Raw genomic sequence first — 6,061 nt, forward strand, 5'->3', positions numbered from 1 at the left:
CATCAGCAGTTAACCCTGAGAGCCATTAGCCGGCTGTGCTGTGCTGCCAAGCATGCAACTCAAACCGCCCAATCAGATGCTGGCGCCGATCCGCTGACAGGTAGAAACGATTACGCCCCGCACGCACATACATTCCACACACACAGTCACATAGACACACACACTCTCACACCAGCACACACACACAAACACACAGGCAGATAAAGTTAGGTTCCCACACATACAGTACAAGCTCAAACACTCACTCACAAGCAAGACTCAGGTGTGTCTGTGTGTGTGTGTGTGTGTGTGTGTGTGTGTGCCCGAGAGTTCAGCTCGCTCCATAGTGTACGTTGCGTAACTGGTTGAGGCGGAGAATGCAGTGTCCTGCGTGGAGTTCTCTTGTGAGGAGTTGGCGCGCCGGCACCCGTTAACTGATTAAGAAGTGCACTGGTGTGACAGGACAGAGGAGGATTGTTAGCAGGCAGGCAACTGTAAATCTAGGACTCATTTCCCTAAGCTGCATGCCCAGAGAGAGAGAGAGAGAGAGAGAGGATGGGAGAGAGAAAGAGAGGATGGGGGAGGGAATGGGTGGAGGAAAAGAAATACTGGAAGTGAGGGAGAGAGGAGGTAAAAAAGAAGAGAGAGAGACAGGGAGGAAGGGAAGGACAGAGGAACCAGCCACACTGCAGCCGTTTAATCAGTGTTAAAACCGTATTGATTACATGTACTGTGATTTAATTGATCTGCTCTTTTATGGGTATCGTAATCGAGGTGTGTGTGTGTGTGTGTGTGTCTGTGTCTGTGTGTGTTGGAAAGCTGTTCAGTGATGGGGTGTTTGGCTGTATGTTATTGCTGTATAGGGGGTTGGCACATGTGTAAAACACCTGCATGTTTTATACATGGGGATGGTCTGCATGTTTATGGGGGGGCTTATGTTGTTTGTGTCTTTGTCTTGTCTTTTGTGTTTGTTGGGTGCACATGTATGTTTTGTGTGTGGGTGTGGGGATGTTTGCGTGTGTGTGTGTGTGTGTGTGTGTGTGTGTGTGTGTGTGTGTGTGCACGCGTGTGTGTGTATTTGTGTGAGTGTGTGTGTAAGAGAGTGTGTTTGTGTGTTTTTGTGTGTGTGTAAGTGTGTGAGAGTGTGTTTGTGTGTTTTTGTGTGTGTGAGTGTGTTTGTGTGTGTGTGAGTCTGTTTGTGTGTGTGTGTGAGTGAGTTTGTGTGTGTGTGTGTGTGTGTGTGTGTGTGTGTGTGTGTGTGTGTGTGTGTGTATGTGTGTGTGTGTGTGCTTCACACCTGGAGCCCTGAGTGTGAGTGCACTGGTAAAACCACAGCCTGAGGAGAAGAGAGAGGCTCCTGTCGCGTAGCGTCTCCCCTCTGACGGTGCAGGCCTCAGGGCACAAATCCCCCCAAGCAGCCTGAATCAGCTCAGGCCAGATGCTGCATGCACCACACCAACAGATGCTCCAGTGCACAACAGTTGGCCTGCTTGTTTAATGTATATGTGTGTGTGTGTGTGTGTAAATGTGACTTGTTGTGTGTGCATGTGATTGTGTGTGTGTGTGTGTGTGTGTGTGTGTGTGTGTGTGTGTGTGTGCATGTTTGTAGATGTTAGAATCACACTGATCACACTGTGAGAGTGTCCCATGAACCCAGGTGTCTCTGGTATCAAAGAGCTGATACACACACACACACACACACACACACACACAAAAGAGGCCCCCCATGTGGAAAGGGAGGGAGGGATTTGAAATGGAGACGACATTTCCTCCCCACTAGCATTGCCCACAGAGGGAGGGAGAGAGAGAGTGTGTATTTTGTATGTTAGAGAGGGAGAGAGAGAGAGTGTGTGTATTTTGTATGTTAGAGAGGGAGAGAGAGAGAGTGTGTGTATTTTGTATGTTAGAGAGGGAGAGAGAGAGAGTGTGTGTATTTTGTATGTTAGAGAGGGAGAGAGAGAGAGAGTGTGTATTTTGTATGTTAGAGAGGGAGAGAGAGAGAGTGTGTGTATTTTGTATGTTAGAGAGGGAGAGAGAGAGAGTGTGTGTATTTTGTATGTTAGAGAGGGAGAGAGAGAGTGTGTATTTTGTATGTTAGAGAGAGAGAGAGTTTTTTGTATTTTAGAGATAGAGAGAGAGTTTTTTGTATGTTAGAGATAGAGAGAGAGAGTGGGAGAGAGAGAATGTGTGCCTTTAAAGGAGAGGAAGACACACGCGCATAAACACACTATTTATTTCTTGACAAACCTTATTTTTCGTGTGTGTGTATATGTTTTTTTCCTGGCTTTTAGCTTTTGGCTTTTTGAGCTTGCTGGTGTTGTTGAAAACTCTGCGCTGGGCGAACCTCCCATCAGGGGGCTCTGTGGAAAAACAAAGAGGGCTGGCGTCCAGATGTGTGTGTGTGTGTGTGTGTGTGTGTGTGTGTGTGTGTGTGTGTGTGTGTGTGTGTGTGTGTGTGTGTGTGTGTGTGTGTGTGTGTGTGTGTGTGTGTGTGTGTGTGTGTGTGTGTGTGTGTGTGTGTGTGTGTGTGTGTGTGTGTGTGTGTGTGTGTGTGTGTGTGTGTGTGTGTGTGTTCTTCAATGGAGCTATAGGACGTGTGCGCCAGAGGAGCGTTTGTGCGAGTGTGTGCAATTTAAAGGGCCATTTGTCTGGTGCCTACACACGCTGCCTTGAAACATCACTGCGCCAGGGGTCAGCAGGAGTTGCAGGCCAGTGGGGCGTTGCTCAGCCTCGGTCAGGACTGTGTATAAGTATAGGCCAAGCATTTGAAGAAACGGGGAGCGAGGGGAAATATTGCAGTTTTTTTAAAAGCATGTATGTCTCTGTGCTGAATGCTTTGAGAGTATGTAAGAAATATCGCCCGGGTTTCTCTTCATCTCGTACAAATCTTTCGCCTTTTACTAAAGATTTCCGTGGAGGGGAATAGCCCCGAGTTTACGGTATTTTTGGAAGCTCTGCTTCGGCGGAGCTGCACAAAATAAGGGGCAGCCGTGGCCTACTGGTTAGCGCTTCGGACTTGTAACCGGAGGGTTGCCGGTTCGAACCCCGACCAGTAGGCACGGCTGAAGTGCCTTTGAGCAAGGCACCTAACCCCTCACTGCTCCCCATGCGCCGCTGTTGTTGCAGGCAGCTCACTGCGCCGGGATTAGTGTGTGCTTCACCTCACTGTGTGTTCACTGTGTGCTGTGTGTGTTTCACTAATTCACGGATTGGGATAAATGCAGAGACCAAATTTCCCTCACGGGATCAAAAGAGTATATATACTTATACTTATACTAGAAACAGACAGAGAGCCTGTGTGTGTGTGTGTGTGTGTGTGTGTGTGTGTGTGTGTGTAAATATAATACAGTACAGGCTTGCCACTAATCTGCTTCCAGCCAGTGCTTTTAGGTGCAGAAAGGGGATACATTATGTGTTAATACATCATGAAGGGTAACTTGTGTGTGTGTGTGCATGTGCGTACACGTGTGTGTACTTACGTGTGTGTGTGTGTGTGTGTGTATACGTGTGCATGTGCGTGTGTGTTCTGGCTGATATGGATTTGGAATAATACCTACTTCCTTTGCCTTAGGGCTTCCGATCAGTGTTCCTCCACCTGGTAAGCACCCGCTCTTCTCCTCATCAACACCATTACTAGAAATGAATCTCATGAACTTGCAGAATATCCTACGTGTGTGAGTGAGTGTGTGTGTCGTGCTGGGCATGTGTATGTGTGTGAGTGCATGCGTGTGTGTGTGTGTCTTTAGTGTGCGTGTGTGTGTGTGTGTGTGTGTGTGCGTGTGTGTGTGTGTGTGTGTGTGTGTGTGTGTGTGTGTGTGTGTCAGCACTATTGGCTGTGTGTCACACTATCTCCCCACTGCAGGTTTCCCTCCCCCTCCAGGTGCTCCCCCTCCCTCTCTGATCACGTCACTGGACAGGTGAGGCGAATCCTTCCTGCAACTTCTGTGTGTGTGTGTGTGTGTCTGTGTGCCGGAGTACCTGAGTGTGTGTGTGTATCCACAGTACTATTTGTGTGCTGCTATGTGAATTTCATTGTTGATGAAGTTTCATGAGTTTTAACAGGTTGTATTGACATGTAATGTAAGATAGCAGGGTACATTACATGTGTTTTTATAGGGTGTTTTTATGTGTGCAGTCAGTGTATCCCCAAAATTACTGTAGATATGTACAAATAATAGAAGAACAGCATAGTGATGACTGTGTGTGTGTGTGTGTGTGTGTGTGTGTGTGTGTGTGTGTGTGTGTGTGTGTGTGTGTGTGTGTGTGTGTGTGTGTGTGTGTGTGTGTGTGTGTGTGTGTGTGTGTGTGTGTGTGTGTGTGTGTGTGTGTGTGTGTGTGTGTACATGTATGTGTGTGTGTGCAGACTGCTGCGCTACAGAAGCAGGAGATCCAGTGGCAGGCACAGCAGGGAAGAGCGCAGTGACAGAGACAGAGAGCGCAGCCACTCCCCCATCAGCAGAAGCTCATACAGGCAAGACAGACAGAGAGACAGACACAAACAAACAGATAGACAGACAGGAGGGGACAGACACAGACAGACAGGTCGGTAGGTGAACAGAGGGAAAGACACACAGGTAGACAGGTGGGCAGACAGACAGACAGACATAGGCAGACAATGTGCAGCAAGACACAGAAAGACTTCAACAGACATACAGCCCAGGTGAGAAGACGTACTGTAGACAGACAGGAGGACGTATGGACAGATGGACAAACAGTGGAGCAGAGAGAGAGAGAGTAAGCAAGACGCTCGCACCCATTGGGGCAGACAGATGACCTAAGTCTGTGTTGAGAAAATAGTAGTGTGTGAAGGCTGATATTAGACATGACCACTGACATTGAAAAGGGAGAGACGAAAAAGATGAGCAGAAGTGAAAAAGAAATGGCGATGTAAACGTTGCAGCATCGCAGAGTGTTTACAAGAGGTGGTAAGGAGAGGGGGGGGGGTGGGGTGAAACGCAGAGGAGTAGCTAGTGTCCTGGTAAAGCTCAGCATATGTCCTTCTGGTCAGAGGAGTGGTGTGGAGGATCTGAGCTGTAGACTCGTCTGCTATCTCTCATCAGGACAGTCCAGGACCTCTGAAGCCACCCCCTTTATCATGCCTCTGAAAAGCATTTATCTGGCCGCATTTTGGGGGGAGATCTGGAGAGTCTGGTAGTCTCACTGACGGGAATGCTTAGTGATGTATTTGTGTGTGTGTGTGTGTGTGTGTGTGTGTGTGTATGTGTGTTTGTAAGAACATGCAAGTGGCAGGAGTATGTTTGTGTGTGCGTACATGGATGCGTTTGTAGGAATGATGATGATGATGTGTGTGTGTACCTATGTGTGTGTGTGTGGGTGTGTGTGTGGTATATGTGCTTGCTGACGCCACAGCTTATCTCCACTAGAACCAAAATGGCATTTCCAAAATAGCGGCCATGACCTCCCCCTGTCCACCCCACCCCTCCACCTCCTCATCAGTAATGGTGGCCAAATATGGCCGGGATGAATCAAGCCCTAGTTCCCCTGTTTGTGACTGCCGCCCCTTGTTTATCAGGCCTCATCCATCCCTCTCTTTCTACTGCTCCCTCTCCCTTCCTCCCAAAAATAACATCATCTAGTCCTCATCCCTACCCTCCCTTCGTCTCCGATCCTCCCTAAGAAAACAGGCCAGTCACCAGCCCCCCCAAGGCCCCCTCAACCCCCCCCCCCCCCCCCCCCCCCGGACGTCTGGACACAGCTGCTGCTGGATTTACCTCCTCAGCCCCTCAGTGATAGCCAAAGGTGGCCGCTGGCTCTGACTCTGCATGCGCTTATATGGGCTTCAATTAGCCACCAAATGCACAAGGATTTTTATTGCAGTTGCTTCTCCCACCTTTTATGGGTATGGTTTCTAGTTGTTATTTGTTTATCTTTTGTCCTTGGCCTGTTGTTTTGTCAGCCCAAGGTCTTGGCTGCTGAAATGTTTTGAGATTTTGATTTTTATCGTCCTTGTTTTTATCATTTTATTCTTTCCTCTCCACTCTACCTGGGCAACTCTTTTGTGTAGTGTAGTTTCTGTGTTCTGCCTCCTCCCTATCTGCCTGCTCTCATCTTTCTCACTTCT

General features: G+C 48.4%; 1 non-coding gene across 1 annotated transcript; it reads left to right on the forward strand.

Moving 5' to 3' along the window:
- Positions 1 to 2,835: 2,835 nt before the first annotated feature.
- Positions 2,836 to 2,949, forward strand: LOC143117535 (U5 spliceosomal RNA). The gene has a single exon (XR_012985987.1). It is a non-coding gene; the product is annotated as a U5 spliceosomal RNA (small nuclear RNA).
- Positions 2,950 to 6,061: the final 3,112 nt, after the last annotated feature.

This window comes from Alosa pseudoharengus, unplaced genomic scaffold (assembly GCF_046254945.1).
Source record: "Alosa pseudoharengus isolate Yale_2024_CS ecotype anadromous, Long Island Sound unplaced genomic scaffold, YU_APseudo_1.1 YU_APseudo_1.1_scf_11, whole genome shotgun sequence".
NCBI classification, from domain to species: domain Eukaryota; kingdom Metazoa; phylum Chordata; class Actinopteri; order Clupeiformes; family Clupeidae; genus Alosa; species Alosa pseudoharengus.